The sequence below is a fragment of the Octopus bimaculoides genome, chromosome 13 (genome assembly GCF_046866305.1).
Source record: "Octopus bimaculoides isolate indiv1 chromosome 13, ASM4686630v1, whole genome shotgun sequence".
NCBI lineage: Eukaryota > Metazoa > Mollusca > Cephalopoda > Octopoda > Octopodidae > Octopus > Octopus bimaculoides.
The window spans coordinates 34,381,397-34,395,600 of NC_142940.1; the positions used below are offsets into that span (position 1 = coordinate 34,381,397).

At 39.7% G+C, this 14,204-nt stretch overlaps 1 long non-coding RNA gene across 1 annotated transcript in view; it reads right to left on the minus strand.

The window, feature by feature from the left end:
• The window catches only part of LOC106872058 (uncharacterized), a 204,951-nt gene extending 191,050 nt beyond the window's left edge, over window positions 1-13,901 (minus strand). Inside the window, exon 1 of the long non-coding RNA XR_001409732.3 lies at window positions 12,260-13,901. This is a non-coding gene — a long non-coding RNA (uncharacterized LOC106872058). The remainder of the gene's footprint in view (window positions 1-12,259) is intronic.
• Between the last annotated feature and the right edge of the window lie 303 nt (window positions 13,902-14,204).

Consider the following 14,204-nt stretch of genomic DNA (forward strand, 5'->3'; position numbering starts at 1 on the left):
AATTTTGTTAACGCATATAGTTATTTAATTCTATTTGTTTATCTGTGTATTGTATTATATTTTGTTCATATTGTTATCAGTTTACGGGGATTTTATTGTCATATGTTGTGGTGTGTTGGGGGTGTGTGCTAGTGTTCCATTCCAGTTTCCTATTCAGGCTAGGTTTATCTTCTATTATGTGTGTAGCTTCTGTAATTTGTCTAAGCGTTGCGTCTGTTCCATGTGTGGACAAGGTTTTAACTTCTATATTGTTGAGTGAGCCTCTGTGTTCCTGCTCAGGGCTAAATCTACATACAGTACAGTTCCTATCAGTACAGGGGGTTCTACTAAAAGGGTAGGTTCTACCGATAAGGGATTTGATAGGGTTGCCTGGCCTTTCAACAACCTTAATTCTTAGCTTAAGTTTGTCTAGGGCCCTTCTAAAGCGGTACGTCAATTCGCCTCTAGGGGTGATGTCGACGAACATGACACTCTGGTATTTGTGGCTATCATACCATGAGTTGGCCTTCCCTATTTTCTTCTTAATCCTTTCAATTGTGTTCCATGACTTGCTCCTATGGAGTGGACAAATCCCATTCCTATCATTACGTTTGATAGTTTCAAATTTCCTCATAGCTTCTTTGTATACCCTGATCCTTTCTTTATGGCTGAAACCTGAGAACTGCATGCGGTGAACGAAATGTTGTACATGTCTCTTTAACTCTGTAGGGTTGCACATGCAGGACACATTTCGCATTACTCTGACGAGGTCTGCCATCAATATATTGAATTTGGCATTGTCCGCGATAGCTGAGTTTCGGTGGATCAGATATTTGGAGGTCATAGGTTTTGTATAGTGTGAATGGCGGATTCGGGTTTTATTATTCTCAGTTTCCAGCCAGAGTTCTGTGTCTAGTACTGGTAGTCTATGGTTAGGGTGTTCAGTAGGGTAGTCTATCGTGACCTTGATACTCTGGTGGATGGAGTTAGCTATTTGCTGGATGCTCTCCATAGTATTAGTCTCTATTTCTATTTCAAGAGTACTCTCTTGTGGGAGTGCCTTTACCACTACGTTGATATCATCGACATAGCGAGAGTACATGTTCACGAGTATGGAGTTCTGTGTCAGGCGTTCCTTAAGCCTTCTGTCCCACCATACTATGAAAATGTTGGCCACATCACCGGCGATACTAACGCCGATGGCTGCTCCCTCGTCCTGGGCGTATATTTTGTTATTAAACTTAAACGTGTGACCTTTTAGGGTAACTCTTATACTAGCTCCTAGTGCATGTGCGATCATTTTCTTTACCTGATGAACATTTGCGGGGGTCCGTATGGCTCTGGTCCATCCGCTCCATCTCTCTATAGGGGTCTTCCTAGCCATAGAAGTAATTGTGGGTGGTCTACCTCTTAAACGTCTACTAGTCAGAAACTTCTAAGGTCGTGTTTATCTAGATATTCGTTGTCATATGTCAGTCTTAGTAGGAGGCCCAGTTCTTCTGTGTTAACTTTGTGGAACTCCACTTCGCTCTCGTTGATCATCTCCACGTATTTCACCACCACAAAATCCACGTCGATAGATGAGTATAGGGATACCACGTCCATGCTACCCACTATACACCCTGTCAGGTCGCAGGTGTTGTTACAGTCGTTGATCCTGCTGAGGAGATCTTCCGTGCTGTCACAAATATTAGGTGACATCCGGATTATGGGGGCGTATGATCATTGAGAGGAAGTAGGAAAGCCTGTAGTTGCTAGCGATATTCGCTCCACAGACTGGTCTTGTTGGTGGTCCCACCACAGGATCAGTAGTTACTTTGTGGTCCTTGCGAAGTCCATACAGTATCGGATATCGTTGTTCCAGGCTTGGAAATTGTTGGCTGTGCAGAAACGCTCGGCCAACAATTTCCAAGCCTTACGGCAGTGACATGAGATTTGACAGGCACAGGGAAGAATATAGATGTTTCACGGATGGTAGTCGAACCAAGAAAGAAAGGTCAGGTTTGGCCGAACACCGGCCAGGTGAGGAGAGAAGAAAGAGAAGTAGAGGGATAGAAGAATTAAGGAAGAGCGAGAAACAAAAAACGAAAGGGACAGAGTGAAGTGAAAGAGGAGGGAAAGGGAGCATGAAGAGAAGGCCAGGAAATGTGAGAGAGGGGAACGAAAGAACGAAGAGTGGAATGAACGAAGTAAGTGTGAAAAGGCTGAGAGAGAGAGAGAGAGAGAGAGAGAGAGAGAGAGAGAGAGAGAGAGAGAGAGAGAGAGAGAGAGAGTGAAAAGGTATCTGGTAAACAGAAGTAAGAAATAGTTTATCTTCTATTATCGCTGTGTGTTTGTGAGCCGAGGCTGGTGTAGATATATGAATGAACCCCACCACATGACTGGTTACTTAATGAATATTATCCATGCTGGTGATGTGATAGTGGTTGGGGGATAAAATGACAAACCTGATATAGGTATGATTTAAACAGGGAAGAAAGACTAAAAAAGGAGAAAAAAAACCTGTATAATGCAGTGTATACCATTACCACCACCGAAAAACCACAAAATAATGTAGAACCACAACATGGTCGCTTGAACTGTAAAAAACAGAAACAATACTTTCGTTAAATAACATGATACGCTCTTAAAACTGAAAGAACAATGCAGCGATACTCTAAGTTAGAATGGTCACAGTTGCAATACCTTTAAAGATAGACCTGCATGACTGAGAACTGACTTGGAAAAAAAAATAACAGCAACAGTGAGCAAACAAATTGCTAGAAATAAAAGTCAAATACCAAACAAATCACGCCAAAGGGACTTTTCTTTTATCCTGTATTTGCTTCAGTTATTGGATTGTACGGCTTTCACTAGATTCGTCGAACAAATTGACACCGGTGTTTGTTGTAAAACCTGGTACTCATTACACCTACCTACTTACCTACCTACCTACTTGCCTACCTATCTATTTATCCTATTCTACTTGAGGGTGGTCATATTTTGCCAATTAAACGCACGCATAATTTATTTAGTCTTCACTTCAGTTTTACAATTATTATATAGCTTTATTATGATTATTTTAGTTTCTCTGTCAACATTCTTTCGTCACAACTAAAGAAGCTAAAATAACAATGATAAAACTGAAGTGAAGATCAAATACACAGGGCGTGTGTTTAATTGATAAATTGTGTTTGAACTCAGTTTAACATTAAGAATCTTGCAAAAGAAATTCATAAACGCATTAGCGGTTCGGCCAAAGAGGCCGATAGGATAAGTACTAGGCTTACAAAGAATAAGTCCTGGGGTCGATTTCTTCGACTAAAGGTGGTGCTCCAGCATGGCTGCAATGTCTACTACTATAGCTTCGGGCCGACTAAAACCTTGTGAGTGGATTTGGCAGACGGAAACTGAAAGAAGTCCGTCGTGTGTGTGTATATATATATATATATATATATATACATATTTGTTTTGCAAGATTTTTTATGTGAAATCGTGTGTTGAAACAGATGTTGTTGTACTTGGGGATGGTCATATTGCCAGTTTAGCCAATAAAAACACACGCACTGTATATTTGGTGTTAATTTTTTTTTTTTTTTTTCAGCTTTATATTACATTAATCTTAATCTTAATCTTATTTCGGCCAGAGTTCTTTCGTCACACTTATGTGACCTCATCAGTGGTCCTTTGTTTCCTTCTTTCTTATGTGTGTCTCACCTTGCTAACTATCAGCCATTTTGTATTTTGTATTCCTATTGTATGTGTCTACGCATGCGTGTCCTTCAATGTGTCTGTGTCTTTTGTAAGTGCATGTGTGTATGGGGAGTGTCTGTATCACCTATATTCTCTGTTAATACGTGTTCATTTGTATTAGTTTTTATTTATTTATATGTTCATGTGTGTGTGTGTGTGTGTGTGTGTGTGTGTGTGTGTTTTTTTTTTTTTTTTTTTTTTTTTTTTTAATGTGTTTAATTAAATTTTGTTAACGTATGTAGTATTTAATTCCATTTGTTTATCTATGTATTGTATTATACTTTGTTCCTATTATTGTTTTATGGGTAACATGTTGTCAGATGTTAGTTGTCAGATGTTAGTTGTCAGATGTTAGGTTTGTTAGTGGCGTATGTTAGTGTTCCATTCTAGTTTCCTATTCAGGCTAGGTTTCCCTTCTATTATGTGTGTAGCTTCAGTAATTTGTCTAAGTGCTGCATCACTGCTATGTGTAGATAAGATTTTAATTTCTATGTTGTTGATTGAGCCTCTATGTTCTTGCTCAGCGTGCTGGTACAGAACTGATGAGTTCTTCCCTTCCTTAAGTTCCCTCCAATGTTCGTTTGCCCGCTCCCCTATACTCCTTGCTGTTTCGCCTACATATGTCGTTGTCTTATTTCTGCATCGTCCCTCTGTACATCTTATACTATAGACCACATTTCTGGTTTTGCAGTTCGTTTGTGGGCTAAATCTACATACGATACAGTTCCTATCAGTGCAGGGGGTTCTACTGAAAGGGTATGTTCTACTGATAAGGGATTTGATAGGGTTGCCTGGCCTTTCAACAACCTTAATTCTTAGCTTAAGTTTGTCTAGGGCCCTTCTAAAGCGGTACGCCAGTTCGCCTCTAGGGGTGGTGTCGACGAACATGACGCTTTGGTACTTGTGGCTATTGTACCATGAGCTTGCCTTCCCTATTTTCTTCTTAGTTCTTTCTATGGTGTTCCATGTAGTGGTAGTTACAAAGAAGACAACCCCAGAGGGGCCAACAACAGGAATACTAGCCTCCTTGACACTCAATTCTTCAACATACATGACAAAACTTATGATATGAGCCGGGTATACCCGACAACATTACCCTTTAACAAAAGAGTCTGCATCCCTAAACATACTCATGACCACATGGAAGCACAGTTCACTATAGCTAGGACAAAACTTAGACAGATTTTAGAATTATACACTAAGAGACAGAGACAGAATAAGACAGAGGCCCAACAACTTGGGAATATACCCGCAAGTGGCCTACACAAGCTCATGCAGCGCACGAAAAAGGGAGAAGTGGTATGCCTTCCCACAGATAAGTCCGGCAGAATGTCAATAGACAGCCTGCCGAACTATATCCAGGCAATGCAACCTCACATCGCCAATACGAAGGTAACAACCTTACAGGCGCATGAGGAAAGAGAAAAAGTCCTCAATGCCCACATGATGATGTGGACAATTGTCCTTAGACCCCAGAAGCGCACAGCCAACAACTTCCAAGCCTGGAACAATGATATCCCGACGCTGTATGGGCTCCGTAAGGACCACAAAGTAACAACTAATCCTGTAGTGGGACCACCAACAAGACCAGTCTGTGGAGCGAATGTCGCTAGTAACTACAGGATCTCCTACTTCCTCTCAATGATCATACGCCCCATAATCCAGATGTCACCTGATGTCTGTGACAGCACGGAAGATCTCCTCAGCAGGATCAACGACTGCAACAACACTTGCAACCTGACAGGGTGTATAGTGGGTAGCATGGATGTGGTATCACTATACCCATCTATCGACGTGGATTTTGCAGTGGAAAAGTGCGTGGAAATGATCAACGAGAGCGAAGTAGAGTTCCAAAAAGTCAACACAGAAGAACTGGGCCTCCTACTTAGATTGACATATGACGATGCATATCTAGATAGATACGACCTTAGAGATTTCTGCCCTAGTAGACGTCTAAGAGGTAGACCACCCACAATTACCTCTATGGCTAGGAAGACCCCTATAGAGAGATGGAGTGGATGGACCAGAGCCATACGGACCCCCACTAATATCCACCAGGTAAAGAAAATGATCGCACATGCACTAGGAGCTAGTATAAAGGTCACCCTAAAAGGCCACACCTTTAAATTTAACAACAAATTATACGCCCAGGACGAGGGGGCAGCCATCGGGGTTAGTATCGCCGGTCTTGTGGCCAATCTTTTCATGGTATGGTGGGACAGAAGGCTTAAGGAACGCCTGACACAGAACTCCATACTCGTGAATGTGTACTCTCGATATGTCGATGATATCAACTTAGTGGTAAAGACACCCCCACAAGAGAGTACCCCTGAAATAGAAATAGAAACTAAGACTATGGAGAGCATCCAGCGAATAGCTAACTCCATCCACCAGAGTATTAGAGTTACGATAGACTACCCTACTAAACACCCTAACCATAGATTACCTGTATTAGATACTGAACTCTGGCTAGAAACTAAGAACAATAAAACCAGAATCCTCCATTCACACTATACAAAACCTATGGCCTCCAAGTACCTGACCCACCGGAACTCGGCTATTGCGGACAATGCCAAATTCAACATATTGATGGCAGACCTCGTCAGAGTAATGCGAAATGTCTCCTGCATGTGCGACCCTACAGAATTAAAGAGACATATACAACATTTCGTCCACCGCATGCAGTTCTCGGGTTACAGCCATAAAGAAAGGATCAGGGTTTACAAAGGAGCTATGAAGAAGTTTGAAACAATCAAACGCAACGATAGGAATGGGATTTGCCCACTCTATAGGAGCAAATCATGGAACACCATAGAAAGAACTAAGAAGAAAATAGGGAAGGCAAGCTCATGGTACAATAGCCACAAGTACCAAAGCGTCATGTTCGTCGACACCACCCCTAGAGGCGAACTGGCGTACCGCTTTAGAAGGGCCCTAGACAAACTTAAGCTAAGAATTAAGGTTGTTGAAAGGCCAGGCAACCCTATCAAATCCCTTATCAGTAGAACATACCCTTTCAGTAGAACCCCCTGCACTGATAGGAACTGTATCGTATGTAGATTTAGCCCACAAACGAACTGCAAAACCAGAAATGTGGTCTATAGTATAAGATGTACAGAGGGACGATGCAGAAATAAGACAACGACATATGTAGGCGAAACAGCAAGGAGTATAGGGGAGCGGGCAAACGAACATTGGAGGGAACTTAAGGAAGGGAAGAACTCATCAGTTCTGTACCAGCACGCTGAGCAAGAACATAGAGGCTCAATCAACAACATAGAAATTAAAATCTTATCTACACATAGCAGTGATGCAGCACTTAGACAAATTACTGAAGCTACACACATAATAGAAGGGAAACCTAGCCTGAATAGGAAACTAGAATGGAACACTAACATACGCCACTAACAAACCTAACATCTGACAACTAACATCTGACAACATGTTACCCATAAAACAATAATAGGAACAAAGTATAATACAATACATAGATAAACAAATGGAATTAAATACTACATACGTTAACAAAATTTAATTAAACACATTAAAAAAAAAAAAAAACAAAAAAAAACACACACACACACACACACACACACACATGAACATATAAATAAATAAAAAACTAATACAAATGAACACGTATTAACAGAGAATATAGGTGATACAGACACTCCCCATACACACATGCACTTACAAAAGACACAGACACATTGAAGGACACGCATGCGTAGACACATACAATAGGAATACAAAATACAAAATGGCTGATAGTTAGCAAGGTGAGACACACATAAGAAAGAAGGAAACAAAGGACCACTGATGAGGTCACATAAGTGTGACGAAAGAACTCTGGCCGAAATAAGATTAAGATTAAGATTAATGTAATATAAAGCTGAAAAAAAAAAAAAAAAAATTAACACCAAATATACAGTGCGTGTGTTTTTATTGGCTAAACTGGCAATATGACCATCCCCAAGTACAACAATATATATATATATATATATATATATATATATATATATGTGTGTGTGTGTGTGTGTGTGTGTGTGTGTGTGTGCGTATGTTTGTGTTTCTGTGTTTGTTCTCCCACCATCGCTTGGCAGCCGATGTTGATGTGTTTATGTCCCCGTAATTTAGCGGTTCAACAAAAGACACAGATAGGATAAGTACTAGGCTTTCAAAAATTATGTCCTGGGGTCTATTTGTTCGACTAAAGGTGGTGCTCCAGCATGGCCGCAGTCAAATGACTGAAAGAAAAGAATAAAAGGATATATATCTCTTTTACTCTTTTACTGGTTTCAGTCATTTGACTGCGGCCATGCTGGAGCACCGCCTTTAGTCGAGAAAATCGACCCCAGGACTTATTCTTTGGAAGCCTAGTACTTATTCTATCGGTCTCTTTTTCCGAACCGCTAAATGAAAAAAATGTGTGGTAAATAAACAAACCACATAACGTATACTGAGTGTAGAACCGGATGGGAGACAAACACAGAAGGTCATTAATTCTCCATCAATTAGCAACCAATTAGTAATACTCAGTTTCGCACTATTAATGATAAGATTGAGGGCTTCCACTAGTGCAAACAAAAAAAAGTATAATAGCAGAGTGGAATTTTGCACGGTGGACAAGGACGAACAGACGAACAAAATACGGCCTTAGAATACAAGAATAGCAGGTAACGCTTAGAAGATATCCTAAATGATTGAGAACGGAGAGACAGAGAATTTGCAAATGGTCAGCTACGGGACCAGTGTTAGAAAGAGAGAAAGCTGGTCGCGGTTGTACTTTCAGTATACATTATGTCGTTTGTTATTTAACATAGATAAGTTAGATTAGTTTCGGCCATGACTAAACCAGGCCATGACTAAATCAATAGAACCACCTGGAAAAATCTTTTAGTTAATTATTTCGGGACACCATGAACCACTCAAGCAGAGAGTTGTTGGTTGAGACGTATCCAGGTGTAGGTGGTTTATCTGGTATTTCCTGGAGGAATTTGTCCAGGTACTGTTTGAAAGTTGTGGGGTCTTTTTCTACTTTAATTTCTTTCGGGATAACACTGAAAAGAGCAGGACCATTTGCAGTGAAGAAATTGTGTCGCAATGTTCTTATGTGATGCGATCTCGACCTTTGTAGGGGACGCATTGCACGGAGGCCTAGTCTTGGGTGAATTGTAAACATAATACGAATATCATTTGTATAATATTGGTGGTATATTTTCTACATGGTGCAAATAATGTATTGCTCACGGCGGCGTTGCAAAGAATAGAGTTTCAGCTGTTTAGATCGAGCCCAATAATCAAGTCCCATCATACCATTTATTTTTTTAGTGATTTATCTTTGTGGTGCTTCGATCCTCATTATGTCTTTTTTTTTGGGGGGGGGGGCACAATGGGCAGCAGTATTCGAGGTGGGGCCAAGCGAATGTGGAGAAGAGAAGGTTGATGGTTTCATGATCCCTAGATTGTAAACTTCTCAGGATCCATGAACACTTTCTGCGGGCAACATTGACTTTTTTGTTGATGTGCCCACTCCATCTAAGGTTGTTGTCGACAGTTACACCTAAGTCTCCGATATTATCCGACGGTTCAAGTATGTCTCTCGACAGTAGTGTATGTGGTTGTTTGAGTGTGCCCTCTTTTCCAAAGTGGATAACCTCAAATGTTTCTTCGTTGAACTGCATATTGTTTTTTTGTGTCCACCGGGTTATTGCGTTTGTGCTCACTGGGCTACTGCGCATAAGTCCGATTGAAGCATCGTTCGATCATATTCTCCCTTAATGACTTTCTGAAGCTTAGAGTTATCTACAAATATTTTAATGGTACTATGTTCAATGGAATCTGCAATATCATTCATATAGATAATAAAAAGAAGTGGACCCAGAACAGTACCCTGCGGGACTCCGCTGATGACTTTTGCCAGTATTGAGTGAATGCCATCAACCACAATATACTGTGTTCTGTTTGTTAGGAAATACCTATTCCATTGAAGTAGCTTTCCCCCGACTCCAGCGTTGGATAGTTTCCTTAACAATATATTGTGGTCGACTCGGTAGTTTACAGAGAGCGATTTATTCTCCCTTTTAAAGATAGGGGCGACTGACTGGGAGAGAAGGTTTTGGGGGATAAAACCAGCATCCAGTGATTTCCTCCAGAGATTTGCAAGAGGGGCTGCAAGTTCCTGTCTCCATTCCTTCAGCACTCTAACAGGGAACCTATCCGGACCCATTGCTGAATCAGATTTGATTTCTTTTATTGCTGCTAGGATATCAGTGGCGTTGAAGGTTATGTCGGAAAGGACATGTTGAGAACAGAGCAGTATTGACTTTTCAGGATCTCAGCCATGTCTTTGGCATCACTTTGAAGGATGCCATTTCCATCAACCAGTGGGCCGATGAAGGAAACTGTGGTCCTATGTGTTTTTGCAAAGGAGTAAAAGACCTAAGGATTATTCTTGACGTTTTTAATAGCCCAGGCTTCCTCTGCAGCTCTTTGGTCATTTATGAGGGTTCTCATATAGTCCTGTAGTTGTTGCTTCTTTGATTCCAAGGTTGTTAATGTTCTCGATTGGGGGTGATCCTGGTGGTGGTATTCTAGAGTATTGATTTTTCGGTCTATATTTTTATTCTCCTGTTGAGGCGCTTTTCTCTATTTTGGAATCCTGCATCTACTGTTACGTATGAGTCGTAAGGGTGGTGTTTTGAGCATATATGGGTGACTGTATCCTCAAATAGTTGCCATGCATTTGTGCTTGTTGTAACTTTGGAGGAAGCAAGGGTGAAGGACAAGTCCATTTGCAAGAAGTCTTGAGTGATCGCACTCCAGTTTGACTTGTGTAAATTCATATTATCAAATGAGTGCACTGGAGTTAGTGATTTATGCCAAATTTTTAGATGCTGAAGATCGAGGTTACAGAGAAATACGTCATGATCGGACAGGAGGGTTCTTTCTACTGTGATGTTATTTACCATACATTTTTTTCATTTATGTAATGGAATGCAACTCACACCGTGTATATATATATATATATATATATATATATATATATATGTATATAGGCTTTCAATTGATATATATTAAATCCATTTATGAGGCTTTTTGAACAAGCACTTTGACTGAGCACTAAACCACATGGCTAGGAAGCAAGCTTCTTATTTCTTTACTGCCTACAAGGGGCTACACACAGAGGGGACAAACAAGGAGAGACAAACGGATTAAGTCGATTATATCGACCCCAGTGCATAACTGGTACTTAATTTATCGACCCCGAAAGGATGAAAGGCAAAGTCGACCTCGGCGGAATTTGAACTCAGAATGTAACGGCAGACGAAATACCGCTAAGCATTTCGCCCAGCGTGCTAACGTTTCTACCAGCTCGCCGCTTCTTACTACACAGCCACGCCTACGCCTATGATTTAAAAAGAAATTTTAAGGAACCGTTGGATAAACGTACTCTTAGATGTACAATGACAGAAGCAAGAAAATAAAAAGGAAGGAGGGTTACAGCTGGAAAACTCTTTGATTATAGCAGTGGTTAATCCAGTACTGACCTGGGGCTAAACATCCACAAAATATCCGACCACCATCACTAATGAAAAGTAATTTGAATAGCATTTGATATGTTTACGGTAATTTATCTCCCCTTCAATCAATCACATTCCACAGCTGTCGTATTATTTTCTCTCTCTCTCTTTCTCTCTCGCTGGTGTCGAAATACTCTCCTGTCATATCAATTTCGTAGTCCTACCCTCATTAATGAAGAATCAATCATTTCCCTGTAATGTATTTCCTTACATAAATATTTCCATTTACTGTGTCTTTGTTTACCTTCTTAAACCATTAGAGCTTCCACCGCATTTTTAAAAAAAATTAAATTCTAGGCTTTAACAAATCTTTTCCTTTCCTGTTGAATTAGTGATTTCTTCCCCCGCATCTGCCTAGCCTCCTATCATCTTACATTTAAATCATATAAATTTTCCCCTACCCCCATCAACTTACTTTCACTCATTCATATATTGTACTGTCATCCTTCGTCTATTTTCTTCTTTCCCTTATTCAGTTATTCTCAGCTGCAAGTCTTTTAGTTATATAGGTATGTACACATGTTTGTATGCACGTACGAATGCACATATGTATGTTTACGCATACACACACGCATATAATGTATATGTATGAGTATATATATATATATATATATATATATATATATATATATGTACAAGTATATGCATATTTATGTACGTATGTTTGTATATCTATTTGTACATGAATGTATAAGAGTATACACGGGTATGTGTGTATGTCTGCATGCTTGTATGAGTGTGTGTATACACACACACATACGTATATATATATATATATATATATATATATATATATATATACACACACAATTACATATGTATATATATATATATATATATATATATACGTGTATATATGTATGTATACACTAATACATTTACAAAATCAAACAACCATCCACCTATCATCACTTAATCAAGATCTTTCTACGTTGGGTGTTTAAATACATAATAAATAAACTTACCTCAGGATCGATCACAGGTAATCTCCATACGAAATATTGTTATTTAGTCCTGAGATAGCAACGACATGAAATAAAATACACTGTCCCAAGACATGCCATTCTGAGAAATGAGTTCACAGATCACCTGTTAGCAAACTATTAACAGGGACTTTTACGTTTCTTTTCTTTTCTTTTCTTTTCTTTTTTTTTATTGCTCTGTTTATGTACAAATGTATTCTAAGTATGGGTGTATCTGCGTATGAATTGATATGTACGTGTTTTGTGGGTATATGTGTCTGAGTGTGTATAGATATGTGTGAGTGTTTGGATAGTTGTATATATTTATTTGCATGTATATAAGTATATATAAACGTTTATGTATATGTATGTATACATGTTATATGTTTGTACATATATATGTATTTATGTGTTGTGTGTATGTACATGTATGTGTGCGTGCGTGTTTATGCATATCTATCTATCTATCTATCTATCTATCTATCTATCTATCTACATATGTATATATGTATTTGGGTGTATTCATGCATTTGTATTTGTCTATATAAATGTGTGTTCTTATGTAAACGTGTAAAGCATAGACTGTACATGTGTGTAACAGATATAGTTTGTTTATATTATATGTAAGTGTGTATATATGTGTGTGTATGCGTGTGTGTTTTGAATAAAATATATATTTTGACTCAACAAGACTTACAATCAAATTTGGGGTATTTTCTGTCTTCGCACATTTGTTTTACGTAATAACGAATAACAGTGGTGCCTGTAATGTGTGTGTGTGTGTGTGTGTGTGTGTGTGTGTGTGTGTGTGTGTGTGTGTGTGTGTGTTTGTGTGTGTGTGTGTGTGTGTGTGTTTGTGTGTGTGTGTGTGTGTGTGTGTGTGTGTGTGGAGGGGTGTGTGGAGGGGTGTAATAAGGGTGTGAGTTGTATAAAGTGCCACGATCCATCCAACACCATCCAGGGTAACTTTGTTTTCACACAATGAATCTAGGTTTATATGATCCAATGAATCTCCCTATCCTTTTCTTTTTTTCTCCCACGACGACAACGTACCATTTGAAGGATAAGTCTGGCTGCTATTTTTAGCAAGTCGAATGACTTCACAGATCGTCCCATGACTCGTTGGTTAAGTGTGTTGTAGACGGATGCAAAGAAGCTGTCGGGTAGTGGCCTTCTTCGGAGGAGTAAATAAATAGGTGTAAGTTGAAGTTGACGGCCCCACCTATGCCTGTCTCTCTGGCTGTCTGTCTCTCTGTCTGTCTGCCTCTCTCTCTCCGCCCTCTACTCTGTCCTTCTTTCCCTGCTAATTTTCTTTCTTTTCCTTTGCTTTCTTAACCTCCTGCTCTGTTGATTCTCTCTCGTTATCAACGAACAATCCTAAACACAACACATGTGAACAAACGTTGAAAACACACAGCAGAGAAGCATTCTAGACAAAACTTAAACGTGTGTGTCCCGCGCCTGACTTCATTACTGCCTTTTCTTCTTTCTTCCATCCTTTTCATTCTATTTCTTTCTTTCTTTCTTTCTTACTTGTAGTTTGCTTTGTAACATTTAAAACTTTTCTTCTTTTATTTTCTTATTGAAATTTTACTGCCTTTTCGTATGTTTCTACGACCGCCGCCACTACCAACGCTGCACCAGCGACACCAGCCCCCCCCCCCTCCCCGCCACTACCGCGCCTGTAGCCAACACCTGAACCAACGAGGAAATCGCTACCTGGTTGTTCGACTCGGTAGAAATAGTAACCAAAATTTCCCTCAAATCACATCTTACCTTCTTAAAAATAGGACACGTTGGATACTGTGTTCCTGAGTTCTACGTACAAAGAAAAAGGACGGGGTGGTCACGTATGGAATTCCTCTGATTATGAGATCAACTCGTCCCGTTGACCTGGGGCTAAACATCAAAACAATAACAGCAATTATCATCATCACTTACCTAACTA